The 15,581-nt window shown below is 43.9% G+C and overlaps 1 long non-coding RNA gene across 1 annotated transcript in view; it reads left to right on the top strand.

The window, feature by feature from the left end:
* LOC116549450 overlaps positions 1 to 12,058 on the top strand; it is a 35,558-nt gene extending 23,500 nt beyond the window's left edge. The window contains exon 4 of the long non-coding RNA XR_004267881.1: positions 11,646 to 12,058. This is a non-coding gene — a long non-coding RNA (uncharacterized LOC116549450). The remainder of the gene's footprint in view (positions 1 to 11,645) is intronic.
* The last annotated feature ends 3,523 nt before the right edge of the window (positions 12,059 to 15,581 follow it).

The following is a 15,581-nucleotide window of genomic DNA, read 5'->3' as shown; positions in this document are numbered from 1 at the left end:
CTTGTTACCCAGGCTGGAGTGCAATGGCGTGATCTCGGCTCACCGCAACCTCCGCCTCCTGGGTTCAGGCAATTCTCCTGCCTCAGCCTCCTGAGTAGCTGGGATTACAGGCACGCGCCACCATGCCCAGCTAATGTTTTGTAGTTTTAGTAGAGACAGGGTTTCACCATGTTGACCAGGATGGTCTCGATCTCTTGACCTCTTGATCCACCTGCCTCGGCCTCCCAAAGTGCTGGGACTTTTTAAAAAAATGACATGGAGGCCAGGCGTGGTGGCTCACACCTGTTATCCTAGCACTTTGGGAGGCCAGGGCAGGTAGATCACCTGAGGTCAGGAGTTCGAGACCAGCCTGGCCAACATGGCTCACCTGAGGCCAGGAGTTCGAGACCAGCCTGGCCAACATGGCGAAACCCCGTCTCTGCTAAAAACGCAAAACATTAGCTGGGCACCTGTAATCCCAGCTACTCGGGAGGGTGAGGCAGGAGAATCACTTGAACCCAGGAGGCAGACGTTGCAGTGAGCTGAGATTAGACTATTGCACTCCAGCCTGGGCAACAAGAGTGAAATTCCATCTCAAAAAAAAAAAAAAGACATGGGAAATTACCACCAGTGTTTTCCACATTAGCGTGAGTTAATTCCTCAGATACTTTTTTTTTTTTTTTTTTTTGAGACAGAGTTTCACTCTTGTTACCCAGGCTGGAGTGCAATGGCGCGATCTCGGCTCACCGCAACCTCCGCCTCCCGGGTTCAGGCAATTCTCCTGCCTCAGCCTCCCGAGCAGCTGGGACTACAGGCATGTGCCACCATGCCCAGCTAATGTTTTGTATTTTTTAGTAGAGACGGGGTTTCACCATGTTGACCAGGATGGTCTCGATCTCTTGACCTCGTGATCCACCCGCCTCGGCCTCCCAAAGTGCTGGGATTACAGGCTTGAGCCTCTCAGATACTTTTTAAAAGCCCAGCGTGATAGTTAAAAGCTGCCTAGTAGAAATAGAAGTTTTAAAAACAGGGGAAAGGGAAGAGTAACTTTCCTGTTTTCTGACTGCTGAATAGTCAGGAAAAGTTGCCAAACAGGAGACTGATGTTTAAAATTTGGGGACTTGCTGAAGTAGGGGATTGGGAGAGGGAAGGAAAACATAAGACGGGAGATGAGGAAGCTAAAAAAGGAAACGAATAGCTCTCACATATTACATCTTAATCAGCACAAAGTTAAGACATTTCCACCCACTGATTTAATTCCCTTCTGTGTTTTATACCATGCCATTTGTATTTTGTCAGCTATTTACTATTTTAATAGTGATGAATTTTCAGAATCTATGAGACACATAAATCTGCGCCTTTAAAATCTGAATTTTCAAAGATAGAAAAGCTAGAAAGTGAATATTTACATTAAAAACATACTTCTTACTATTGCAAACAAAGTTCAGTATAAGGATCCCTAAAGCAGTTGGCATCTTTAGATATTAAATGATTCACTTTCCAAAAATACTTTGCAGACAGCCTTTGAGGAAAACAATGGACTCTTAAAATAAGGCACCCATTTCCCTAGCAAGCAGATGCAGAGTGAATGAATGAATAAATAAATAAATAAGGCACATTTATGATTATAAAGTGAGAAAAACAGGAAAACTAATATTTGGATTTATTTTAGGTTCAAAAGTTCTGAGCTGATTCTTGAGACAGTCAATACTGTCCATATTTTATTCACTTATTTAAAACATGCAAATATAGTCTTTTTGCTCCCCTTAAATAGGCTCAGAGGCCTAGAAACTTTGGGGGAAGAAACCATACGAAACTTTTCAAGTAGATTTTAGTCTGGGTGTGGTGGCTCAGGTCTGTAATTCCAGCACTTCGGGAGGCCAAGGTGGGTGGATCACTTGAGGTCAGGAGTTTGAGACCAGCCTGGCCAATATGGTGAAATCCCATCTCTACTAAAAATACAAAAATTAGCAGAGTGTGGTGGCATATCCCTGTAGCCCCAGCTATTTGGGAAGCTGAGGGAAGTGAATCACTTGAACCCGGGAGACAGAAGTTGCAGTGAGCCAAGATCTTGCGATTGCACTCCAGCCTGGGTGACAAAGCAAGACTCTGTTTCAAAAATAAATAAATAGATTTTATTAATAGAAGTAATATCCTTGTTATATCCTTATTTTGGATTAGTCTGTTCTTTGCATAGACTTAGATGTTTTGAAATAATATTGCATTGTTCCAACAATCTGGCAGGCATGGACTTTTTTTTTCTTTTCTTTTCTTTGAGACAGAGTCTCCCTCTGTTACCCAGGTTGGAGTGCAGTAGCATGATCTCAGCTCATGAAACCTCCACCTCCTGGGTTCAAATGTTTCTCCTGCCTCAGTCTTCTGAGTAGCTGGGATTACAGGGCTGTGCCACTGTGCCTCACTAATTTTTGTATTTTTAGTAGAGATGGGGTTTTACCATGTTGGCCAGGCTGGTCTTGAACTCCTGGCCTCAAGTGATCCATCCACCTTGGCCTCCCAAAGTGCTGGAATTACAGGCATGAGCCACCATGCCCACCTTGGGCATGGACTTTTTAGACAAGGGGGTATTTATGGCCAGCTGAGGCAAAGCAGTCACTGCTCTGAGTCTCTAGGTTTCATCTTAGATGTAGAGACAATGGCAGACTCTTTTCTCTTCTGGCTTGATATTAAAAATGTGGAGCAGATTTCAATTTCCATTTGGTAGTCCTCTGTTGAACAGTTTAGCATTTGTGATATGTGGTGGTTGGAATAACCTTCCTCTCCATGACACTTTTTAAACAGCTTGGTATATTGGGTTTAGTTTTTGCTGTTGAATTATTACAAAGGGAACATGTAAGGGTTTGAATGCTTTTGGATGTCTTCAGGTAATGAGCCAGTGGAGTTTGGAGTGGATGCACTGTGGTTGAGTGAAGGTGATAGAATTCTGACACATTATGTACAACAGATTATTTTCAACCTTTTCCTTCACCAGGCTATAACTGGAACCACTAATAAGCAAGGTTCTTAGAAGATCATCTAGGTGTTAAATGGCTTAAAGGAAGCAGGAGTGTGGTATTTCCGTGCCCCAGTGGTATATATGTGGGTGGTGATTGTACCCAATTGCTACCCATCCCCCACCTGGAAAAGTCAGGCTTACTCTTTCTCCTTTCATTCAACACACAGTTAAAAATAAATTTAAATGGCCACTGTTAGCATGGTGGCTCACGCCTGTAATCCCAGCACTTTGGAAGGCCAAGGCGGGCAGATCACTTGAGGTCAGGAGTTCAAGACCAGCCTGGCAAACATGGTGAAATCCCATCTCTACTAAAAATACAAAAATTAGCCGTGGATAGTGGCATGTACCTGTAATCCCAGCTACTCAGGAGGCTGAGGCAGGAGAGTCACTTGAACCCACGAGGTGGAGGTTGCAGTGAGCCAGGATGGTGCCACTGCACTCCAGCCTGGGTGACACAGCAAAATTCCATCTAAATAAATAAATAATAAAATAAATTTAAGTGGCCAGGTGTGGTCTGGCCAGGCTCATGCCTGTAGTCCCAGCACTTTGGGAGGCTGAGGCAGGTGGATCCCTTGAGTCCAGGAGTTCAAGACCAGCCTGGGCAATATAGTAAAATCCTATCTCTACAGAAAAATTAAAAAATTAGCCAGGCATAGTGGTATGCACCTATAGTCCCACTTACTCAAGGGCTGACATGGGAGGATCACTGGAGCCCAGGTGGTCAAGGCTGCAGTGAGCCATGAGTGCACCACCAAACTCAGCCTGGGCAACAGAGTGAGACCCTGTCTAATAAATAAATAAATAAATAAATAATTTAAGCCACAGAAAATACCAGATGACACACATTCCATTCACTCAGAAATTATTTATTGAGGGTCTAGAATGTGCTAGGCCATTGGAACATAACTATGAATAAGACAGGCATTAACCAGGCAAGGTGGCTCATGCCTAAAATCCTAGCACTTTGGGAGGCCAAGGTGGGTGGATCACAAGGTCAGGAGTTTGAGACCAGCCTGGCCAATATGGTGAAACCCTGTCTCTACTAAAAATACAAAAATTAGCTGGCGTGGTGGCAGGCAACTGTAGTCCCAGCTACTTGGGAGGCTGAGGCAGGAGAATTGTTTGAACCTGGGAGGCAGAGGTTGCAGTGAGCCAAGGTCACCCCACTGCACTCCAGCCTGGCGCCTGGTGACAAAGAAAGACTCTGTCTCACAAAAACGAATTGCTTGTACCTGGGAGGTGGAGATTGCATTGAGCCAAGATCGCGCCACTGCACTCTAGCCTAGGTAACAGAGCAAGATTCCGTCCAAAAAAAAAAAGGACAGGCATGTTTCTGTCCTCATGGGAGCTTAAGGTCTACTACTGGAAAGACAAAAGAAATGATGACAAAAGTAAACAAACAAACTTATCACAAATCATGATAAAAATTTGTAAAGAAACAAACCATGGCCAGGGATAAAGAATATCAGGGAGAAGGAGACACTTCTGTTCTACAGGATGGTCAGGAAGACACTTCTCAAGAAATATGTGAGCTGAGACCTAAGTGACAAAAAAGAGCCAGTCACTTACAAAGCAGGGGGCACAGAGCTCTAGTTAGAAGGAACAGTGCCTTCAAAGCTCCAGAGCCTCGAATGGGGCTGACCTTCTAGAAAGGCCAGTGTGACCACAGGGCCATGAGCAAGGGAGAATGGTGAAAGAGTGAACCCTAGGTTAGTGGGGATCCAGATCACACTCAACTCTCTTAAGGAACTGTGTTAGTTGGCTGAGGCTACCATAACAAAGTACCACAGGCTGGGTGGCTTAAATGATAGAAATTTATTTTCTCATGGTAGAGGCTGGAAGTCCAAGATCAAGGTATTGGCAGGTTTGGTTTCTTCTAAGGCCTCTCTCCTTGGCTTACAGATGGCCACCTTTTCTCAGTGTCTCCATGTTACAGGTGGCGGGTGTCCAGGTTCTTGGCATTGTGAACAAAGAATTGGACAAAATGTACAAACAAGGAAAGAATGAAGCCATAAAAACAGATTTGGCTGTGCGGTGGCTCACACTTGTAATCCCAGCACTTTGGGAGAGTGAGGTGGGTGAATCACGAGGTCAGGAGTCTGTAGACCAGCCTGTCCAATATTTCTACTAAAAAAAACAAAAAAGCAAAAATTAGCCAGGCATGGTGGCACATGCCTGTAATCCTAGCTACTTGGGAGTCTGAGGCAGGAGAATCGCTTGAACCTGGGAGGCAGAGGTTGTGGTGAGTTCAGACTGTGCCACTGCATTCCAGCCTGGGCGACAGAGTGAGACTCCATCTAAAAAACAACAACAACAACAACAACAAAAATCCAAAAAAACCCCAGAGATTTATTGCAAACAAAAGTACACTGCATAGGGTGGAAGCAGGCCAAGCATAGGGACTCAAGAGCCTAGTTACAGAATTTTCTGGGGTTTAAATATCCTCTAGAGATTTCCCACTGGCCACTTGGTGTACACCCCATGCAAATGAGATAGTGGCTCACAGTCAGTCTGATTGGTTGCAGAAAGAAACCAATCAGAGGCTGAAGTGAAGTTACAAATATTACACCCTTTGCAAACGTCTAATTGGTTGTGGAAAGCAACCAATCAGAAACTAAAGTGAAGTTACAAAGTTACACTTCTATGCAAAGGAAGACATGGCCCAATCAGTCTGAATGGTTGTGATAAGCAACCAATCAGAAGCTGAAGTGAAGTTACAAGTTATACTCTTATGCAAACGTCTGATGGATTGTCGAAAGCAACCAATCAGAAGTACTTTCAATATTTCATCACCCATGAATAAAAAGTGGGGGACAGTTTGCAAAGGGAGTAGTTTCCAGTCCTTTTGTTATTTAGGTGTGGAAAGTTGGGGTTTTCCTTTTGATTTGGTTCTAGGAAATCAGTGTGAATTGGCCATAGGTTCCCTGCCTCCAGACCCTGTTCTCCTGCCTCATCTGCGTGGTCTTTTCCCTGTGTCTGCATATCCCTGGCTTCTCTCTGTATGTTCTAATCTCCTCTTTTTATAGGAACCTAGTCAGATTGGATTACAGCCCACCCTAAAGACTCCCATTTAGCTCACTTCCTTGAAGGCTCTATATGCAGTAACAGTCACATTCTGAGGTACTGAAAGTTAAGGTTTCAATATACGAATTTTTTTGTGGTGTTGGGGGACACAATTCAGCCCATGGAGCAACTTTAAGGATTTCATTTTTATTCATTATTATTACAAAGATGGGGTCGCACTGTGTTGCCCAGGTTGGTCTTGAACTCCTGGACTCAAGTAATCCTCCCATCTCAGCCTCTCAAAGCTGGGATTACAGGCATGAGCCACTACACCTGGCCTTTTTTTTTTTTTAAATTTTTAAATTTTTATTTTTACTTTAAAAAAAGTTTTTCTGAGTTATTTCACTTAGGATAACTTTAAGGATTTCAAATTTACTCTGAAAAGCAGTGGAAAATCATTGAAGGGTTTGAAGCAGAGACTGTATTGAAGGAGATGTGGCAGACACTTCCAGATATCAATTCTTTTTTAATTTTAATTTTTAATTTTTTGAGACAGAGTCTTGCTCTGTCGCCCAGGCTGGAGCACAGTGGTGCGATCTTAGCTCATTGCAACCTCCACCTCTTGGGTTTAAGCGATTCTCCTGCCTCAGCTTCCTGAGTAGCTGGGATGATAGGCCCACACCACCATGCCTGGCTAATTTTTATATTTTTAGTAGAGACGGCGTTTCAGCATGTTGGCCAGGCTGGTCTTGAGCTCTGACCTCAGGTGATCCATCCTCCTCGGCCTCCCAAAGTGCTGGGATTACAGGCGTGAGCCACCGTGCCCAGCCTCAATAAACATTTTTGGAGCTCCTATTCTGTGCTACATTCTGTACTTTTGAGAGATTTATTTCCCGGTTTCTCAAATTTATATTGGTGACTCCTTCCTGTGATGTCACTTGTTTTCAACCTTTGTGCCTATAATTCACAATAAAAATATATTTTATATCATGATCGGAGCACATGTGACTTGATAAAAAACTGAAAACAAAGATTCACAAAATGATAACCAAAGTATGTGCTGTATGCATTGATATTTTCCATTCTATTCTGCTCCTTTAAAAAAAAACTTCTGGTTGCATCCACTGTCCACCAAACCTGCTTTCATTATCCATTGATGAGTCAAGACCCATAGTTTAAAAGTCAATCTGTGTTATTTTTTTTGCAATCCTTCTTTATTACCCAATGATAGCTCTTGTATAGTTGACTTAAAAACATTTTTTGTGGATACATAGTGGGTGTATATATTTATGGGGTACATGAGGTGTTTTGATACAGGCATGCAATGTATAATAATCACATCATGGAATGGGCTATCCATTCCCTCAAGCAATTATCTTTTTTTTTTTTTTTTTTTAAGACGGAGTTTCGCTCTTGTTACCCAGGCTGGAGTGCAATGGCGCGATCTCGGCTCACCGCAACCTCCGCCTCCTGGGTTCAGGCAATTCTCCTGCCTCAGCCTCCTGAGCAGCTGGGACTACAGGCACGCGCCACCATGCTCAGCTAATTTTTTGTATTTTTAGTAGAGACAGGGTTTCACCATGTTGACCAGGATGGTCTCGATCTCATGATCTCGTGATCCACCCGCCTCGGCCTCCCAAAGTGCTGGGATTACAGGCTTGAGCCACCGCGCCCGGCCTAATTATCTTTGTATCACAAACATTCCAATTATACTCTTTTAGTTATTTTTAAATGTACAATTAAGTTATTGACTATAGTCCCCTGTTGTGCTATCAAACAGTAGGTCTTATTCATTGTATTTTTTTATGTACTCATTAACCCTCCCCGCTAGTTGATTTTTCATGCCAGCATCTCATCTTACCACCTGGACTATGAGCATGAGCCCCTGCCTTGCTCACCTCCGTATCTGTAGTGCCTGGCCCTGTGCCTGGCATATACGGGATTGTATGCTCCTTGAAACCCAGAGCCGTATAGTGTGGCTCTTAGGGTCTCCTCAACACAGTAAACATGAGAAAGGCACCCTTTCCATTTGTCTGAGGTCAAGGTGGAAGTCAGGATGGTTCTTAGTAGTTTAGGCAAATAGGAAAATTTTGTCCGCAACAGATATTTCAGGCACTGTCTGCATTTCTCTTCAACAATCTCCCTCCTTATAGGACTCTTAATATTATCATTATTATGTGAAACCTTAGATTTTTAGTGTCTTTCTGAGTATTCAACACATGGACTAGTTGATCTGATTTAAGGTAACACACACCTTAAAACGTTAGAGGATTGAGCTAGGGCAGAAGATTGTTTCTCTAACTAGGAAATTTTTAGAAACCCAGGAAGAAAAGGCCATGGCAAGGTGATGGTAGGGTGATGGGGTAAGGGGATGTTTATTGGCAAGGTGGGCCTTTTGGCCCCGATTACAACATCCTTGAGTCAGCCCATCTGCATTTGAGGCATTGGAGAGATGGAAGGCTGGGGAGACATGGGGCAGTTTCCTAGAGCACATGGGCATGCACAAGCCAGTGTACAGGAGACAGAAAGCAACCTTACTTCTGGAGCAAAGCTTATTCTTTAGTCTTGTTTTCTCTGGACATGCTGCCTCCATTTATTAGCAGATATTTCTGCCTCCTGAGTGTACCCACAATGTGGGCAAGAGACAGGAATCTCAGAGTTGGTATTCCTGGTTTCCATGGTAGGTGGGCCACTTGCTTCCTGGCATTTTGGCTCAAGGGAGGATATGGATGCCCCTGGGAGAGCCACCATTTGTTGTTTGCAAAGAAATTGCTTTTCCAATAAAAAGCTATGCCAACTGCCTGCTTTTTTTTTTTTTTTTGAGACATAGTCTCACTGTCTCCCAGACTGGAGTGCAGTGGCACAATCTCGGCTCACTGCGATCTCTGCCTCCCGGGTTCAAGCAATTCTTCTGTCTCAGCCTCCCAAGTAGCTGGGACTACAGGCACACGCCACCATGCCCCACTAATTTTGGCATTTTTTAGTAGAGACGGAGTTTCACCGTGTTGGTCAGGATGGTCTCGATCTCTTCACCTTGTGATCCACCCACCTTGGCCTCCCAAAGTGCTGGGATTACAGGTGTGAGCCACCGTGCCCCGCTCTCCAACTGCCTGCTTTAATTAGGCAATCTGGAACAGGCTCCAGGATACACTGTTAGGTGAAAAAAATAAAAATAAGGTGCAGAGAGTGTGCACAGTGTGCTGCCACTAGGGGGAGAAGAAGGAAGACCATGCATTCGTAAATTCACTTTGCACATGCACAAAATATCTCTGGAAGTACACACAACAGACTAGAAATGCTTGATGAGAGCTGGGTGGTTTGAAGACAGGGATGAGAATACAGGGAGACAGCTTTCCTGTGGACAGCTGGCCCTCTGTATCTGCTGAATGTACTACATCATTTTATATAAGGAACTTGAGCATCTACAGGTTTTTGGTATCCTCAGGGGATCCTGTGAATGGGAGGGACAACTGTACTTTTTTTTGCATTTTGAATTTTTTTTACCATATATATATTATAACCTAGTCAAATAAATTATTATTTCCAACAAATATAATTAACATCCTTCCTAAAAGTAATATTTATGAGATATATATATATATATAATAACATAGTTTATAATGTCTTTTGTTTTTTTCTTGAGATGGAGTTTTGCTCTTGTTGCCCAAGCTGGAGTGCAATGGCGTGATCTTGGCTCACTGCAACCTCCGCTTCCCGGGTTCAAGCAATTCTCCTGCCTCAGCCTCCCGAGTAGCTGGGATTGCAGACGTGTGCTACCATGCCCAGCTAATTTTTGTATTTTCAGTAGACACTGGGTTTGACCATGTTAGACAAGCTGGTCTCAAACTTCTGACCTCAGGTGATCCACCCACCTCGGCCTCTCAAAGTGCTGGGATTACAGGCGTGAGCCACTGTGCCCACCCTATAATATCACTTTAAGTGAACCATTATATGTATGTATAAAACAAACAAAAGTAACAATAAGCAAAACTCCTATGTATAATAGAAAAAAGACTGGAAAGGGACATACTATAAGTTTAATGGTGGTTTCTGTAACTCATCTTTTGTTCTTTATTCATTATTTTCCAAATTTTCTTTTGTTATATGTTTTGTTGCATAGTACCTAACCATTATGAAACAAAATAGATGGCATAGGTGACTATACCATCTAAGTTTGTGTAAGTTCACTCTATGATGTCTACACAGTGATGAAATAGCCTAAACACACATTTTTTTCAGAACATACTGTAAACCAAAAGGTGTCTGAGACAGGTCTCAATCAATTTAGAGGTTTATTTTGCCAAGGTTAAGGACCATGGCCCATGGCACAGCCTCAAGAGGTCCTGAGAACGTGTCCGAGGTGGTTTGGTTACAGCTTGATTTTATACATTTTAGAAAGAAGTTACAGGCAAAGACATAAATTGATACATGTAGGGTGTGATGGTTAATACTGAGTGTCAACTTGATTGGGTCGAAGGATGCAAATATGTCTGTGAGGGTGTTGCCAGATTAACATTTGAGTCAGTGGGCTGGGAAAGGCAGACCCACCCTTAATCTGGATGGGCATCATCTAATTAGCAGCCAGTGTGGCTAGAATATAAAGCAGGCAGAAAAATGTGAAAAGAGAGACTGGCCTAGCCTCCCAGCCTACATCTTTTTCCTGTGCTGGATGCTTCCTGTCCTTGAACATCAGACTCCAAGTTCTTCAGTTCTGGGACTTGGACTGGCTCTCCTTCCTCCTCAGCTTGTAGATGGCCTATTGTGGGACCTCATGAATGTGTGAGTTAATAAACTCCCATTTATATAGTAGCATATATATATATACACACACACACACACACATATATATAGCATATATATATATACATATATATGCTATATATATATATGCTATTAGTTCTGTCCCTCTAGAGGACCCTAATACATAAGGTATACATTGATTTATCCCAGAAAGGTGGAACATTTTGAAGCAGGGTGGGAAGTAGGGGCTTCCAGGTCATAAATGGATTCAGAGATTTCCTGACTGGCGATTAGTTGAAAGAGTTAAGCTCTGCCTGAAGTTAAAGTCTGCTCGAATTAAGGTAAGGGGGACAGGAGTTGTGGAAACCAAGGTTCTTATCATGTAGATAAAGCCTTTACGTAGCAAGCTTCAGAGGGAATACATGGTAAATGTCCCTTATTGGACCTTAAAAGATGTCAGAGTCTTAGTTAAATCTCTCCCGGATCAGGAAAAGACCCAGAAAGGGAAAAGGATTCTCTCCAGAATGTAAATTTCTCCTATATGAGACAGTTTTGCAGGACCATTTCAAAATATGTCAAACAAATATAATTTGGGGTAAAACACTTTTATTTCCAGAGTCAGCTGGAGTTAATATTTATTGCTACAAAGAATCTGTTCTGTCAGTCTTAAGATCTCTATTTTAACGTTAATGCTGATCAGTTGTGTGTAAACTTTAAAAGAGAGAGTGTATGAGGAGGCATGTCCAACACCCGCTTCTCATCATGGCCTGGACTAGCTATTTGGCTTTCTTTGGAAGCCCCTTGGCTAGGGGAGGGGGTCCATTCAGTCTGCTAGGAGACTTGGAATTTTAATTTTGGTTTACAGTATCCTCGTTGTTAAGTGACACATGACTATATCCTATCTTTCCAGGTTGCAGTAACAGAGCTGTCCAGAGGTGGACTAGCCTAACCACATGGTCTTGACCCCCCTGGTGGGAAAAGGGCTAGATGTGGACTAGAAGCCAGGCATAGTGGAGCAGTCTCACCTGCAATGCCAGGTATTCAGGAGGCTGAGGCAGGAAGATTGCTTGAGTCCAAGACTTCCAGATCAGCTTGGGCAACACAGACAGACCCTGTCTCTAAATAAACAAAATAAAACAGATCTGGACTACAGATGAAGCTGCAAGGCAGTGGGCAGAGTCAACCAAAAGGAAAGGAGGAAGGATTTCAGTTGCTTCCATCTGAGGCATTTTCTCCATCTTCACCACGGCTGTTTATGTGTTGCGGGAGAGCCAGGTGAGCCTGTGAAGCCTTCCCATCTACTGTGCTCTCACGGCTTGGATCACCTCCTATGCTAAGTTCTTTCTAGTTAGTAGCTCATAATTTCACACTTAGCTTCTATATGACCTTTTTTTTTTTTTTTTAGACTGAGTCTCACTCTATTGCCCAGGTTGGAGTGCAGTGGTGCCATCTTGGCTCATTGCAACCTCTGCCTCATGGGTGCAAGCGATTCTCCTGCCTCAGCCACCTAAGTAGCTGAGGTTACAGGCACACACCACCACACCCAGCTAATTTTTGTATTTTTAGTAGAGACGTGGTTTCCCCATGTTGGCCAGGCTGTTCTCGAACTCCTGACCTCAGGTGATCCATCTTCCTTGGCCTCTCAAAGTGCTGGGATTACAGCTGTGAGCCACCGCCCAGCTGGTAGTTTCCATTTTGATTCTCCATCTATAGAGTGTCCCACCTGTGCTAAATGTCCTATCCTCTACCTCTTGTTTTAAAGTCCCCTACCTCCTGGGTGTCTTCTGGATAGCACCCAGGTACGTTAAACAGGTTTGAAGTAAGCATGTGGTTCCCCTGCCAAACCTGCTGCCTACCTTGTACTCCCCATCTCTGTTAATAGCACTACCACCCACCTAGTCGCCCGGTAGGATCTTGGCTTTCACTTTGGCTCTTTCCCCTCCCTCTCCCTCCCACTGTTCTGCCAGTTCTGCCCCTCTCTCGATACCCTCTGCCTATCATCCTTTACCCTCCCATCTCCCAGCCTTTAGTAGAATCTGTCATTTATAAATAAATATCTGATCCAGCAGCTCTGCTACTTAAGGACTCTCAGCTCTCCTCCTTAACAACTCCATTCATGTGATAAAATCAAAATTTCTTGTGCGGTAGAAGAGAGTCTTCATAATATATTCCCAGACTGCCTCTCTGGCTACATTCTCTAACACAGCCTAAATTATACCAGCCTTCAGCTTCTTAATGTCCTCCAAACAAAATCTGTTCTTTACAACTCAGTTCTTGTACAACTCTGTACTTTTGAACGCTGCTGTCTTTCATATTCAGTGCTCTCCTACTGACCTTTTCAAGGTTTCCTCAAGGGTTTGAGGGGCAATCTCTTTCCCCTTGTCTCAATCAGAAGACCTGGGCTATGTGGATGATGGTATGCACGATAAAACGGCTAAACCTTTGATTTGATTCTGTTCTTAATTTTCATCCTGCTCCACTCTACTCTTTGTAAAGGTTTAATAAATAAGCATGAATTCTTTCCTGGCATTAGGCTGCAATTGGAGCCAGAGGATTATATTACAGCTAAGAAGTGTCTGAACAAACAGGGGAGGGGGGTCAAAATTGTGCCGGAAGGAAAAATGCCTTTCAGGCTTTTGGAGATTTGCTGCCTCTGATCCTCTGGCTTTGATCTCCAGGACTCCATTACAATAAGGTATTAGCTTTAACCAGCTCGTTGTTTCTGTGCCAGGAAGGTAGGCTGAGGGATCGTGCTTAGAAAAGAAGTGAGACCCTGTCTTTACAAAAAATTTAAAAATTAGCCAAGGATGGTGGTGCGTGACTGTAATCCTAGCTACTGAGGCTAGGCTGAGGTGGGAGGATCGCTTAAGCTCAGGAGTTGGAGGCTGCAGTGAGCTATGATTATGCCAGTGTACTCAAGCCTGGGGGAAAGAGGAAGACCCTGTTTTTTAAAACAGCAACAACAACAACAACAAAAACCAAGCAACAGTGAATTGCTGTCAGGCTCAGACACAACACAGCACTAGAAGACAGGTTCTTCTCCAGTAAGGACAAGAAGTAGGTGCATCCGGGGATGGATACCCAGTTTTCCATGTTTGTGATTATTATGCATTTCATGCCTGCACCAAAATATCTCATGTACCCCATAAATATATACACCTACTGTGTACCCACAAAAATTAAAAATTACAAAAATCAAAGAAGTAGGAGCAGCCATGGCTGTGATCTAGAAGCAGGAGAGGAGGTACCCCCTGACCTTGACTGCAGTTAACCAGCTTCTCTGGAGCCACAGCTCCTGCTGGCTAGAGGAGACCCAGGCCCAGGACTTCCTGTGGGCAATTGCTATTGTCACACCTCCATAGGATGATCATCATATGGGCTGAGTGGAGAAAGGTGAAGGATGGGAGCCATCGCCTGAGAAATTAACAAGACAAGTGTAGCAAAGGGCATTGTTGGGATGAGATGCCCAGTTTCTAAGCACTTCCTTCTTCCTCCCCTGCACATACACATGCATACACACACATACACATTCACACACGTAGACATGGTCACAGGTAGACACCCCTTCCTTTGAGCCTTCTTCCAATCCTGTTTCATTGTCTGTTTCAGATTCAGATAGACAATTATAATATCCAGGATTATGATGCAGAGACGTGGTTCAATTTGCTATAGTAGAGATGGGAGCAGAAAAAAAAAAGAGTAGTATTAACATTTTTGAGGCCAAGATAGCCCTTTGGGAGCCAAAATACAGTGACATTCAAAGAACGTGCCTCCTGGCCTAGCAAAGATTAACCTCCTCTCTTTCATTTCTAAACTTGCAAAGTCGCTGGATTAGTCCATTTTCATGCCGCTGATAAAGACATGCCTGAGACTGGGAAGAAAAAGAGACTTAATTAGACTTGTAGTTACATGGCTGGGGAGGCCTCGGAATAATGGCAGGAGGCAAAAGGCACTTCTTACATGGTGGTGGCAAAAGAAAATGAGGAAGAAGCAAAAGCAGAAACCCCTGATAAACCCATCAGATCCCATGAGACTTATTCTCTATGATGAGAATAGCAAGGGAAAGACTGCCCCCCACCCAAGATTCAATTACCTTCCCTGGGTCCCTCCCACAACACATGGGAATTCTGGGAGATGCAATTCAAGTGATATTTGGGTGGGGACACAGCTAAACCATATCATTCATCATCTCTCACCACCTCCATTTCCTCACCACAAACTCATTCATCACTTCTCAGGATAACTCCATCCTCCACTCCTTCTCCAGGAAGATACCAATTCTCAGACAACATCCTCTCCCCTGGGGGAATGGCAGTGCCATTCCCAGAACCGGGAAATCAGGAGGAAGGTAGTCTCTCAGGCAGCAGCTATGAAGCCTTGGAGTCATCTTTGCCTCTTTTGTTCATGTCCCCTTTACTGCCAGCTCAGCATCTGATGAGTTGCCAAGTCCCACCAAGTCCACCCCATAGGATCTCTCTAGCATCTGCCGACATCTTCACCCTCACAGCAGTCACAAAGCACCAAAGTGGGATTGAGAAAACTGCCCACCATCAACCCCAGCTCTCCAACCACCACCTTCTTCATGTCTATATGAGCTTCCTAAGGTTGCTATAGCAAAATACCACAGAGTGGCCTTAAACTGCAGAAACTGGCCAGGCACCATGACTCATACCTGTAATCCCAGCATTTTGGGAGGCTGAGGTCGGTGGATCACCTGAGGTTAGGAGTTCAAGACCAGCCTGGCCAACAAGGTGAAATCCCATCTCTACTGAAAAAATGACAAAATTAGCCAGGCGTGATGGCCACACCTGTAATCCCAGCTACTCAGGAGGCTGAGGCAGGAGAA

Source organism: Sapajus apella, unplaced genomic scaffold (genome assembly GCF_009761245.1).
Source record: "Sapajus apella isolate SASKATOON/1434 unplaced genomic scaffold, GSC_monkey_1.0 scaffold6, whole genome shotgun sequence".
NCBI classification, from domain to species: Eukaryota; Metazoa; Chordata; class Mammalia; order Primates; family Cebidae; genus Sapajus; species Sapajus apella.
Note: the sequence above shows the minus strand (reverse complement) of the source record. Positions and strands in the feature narration are given on the sequence as shown.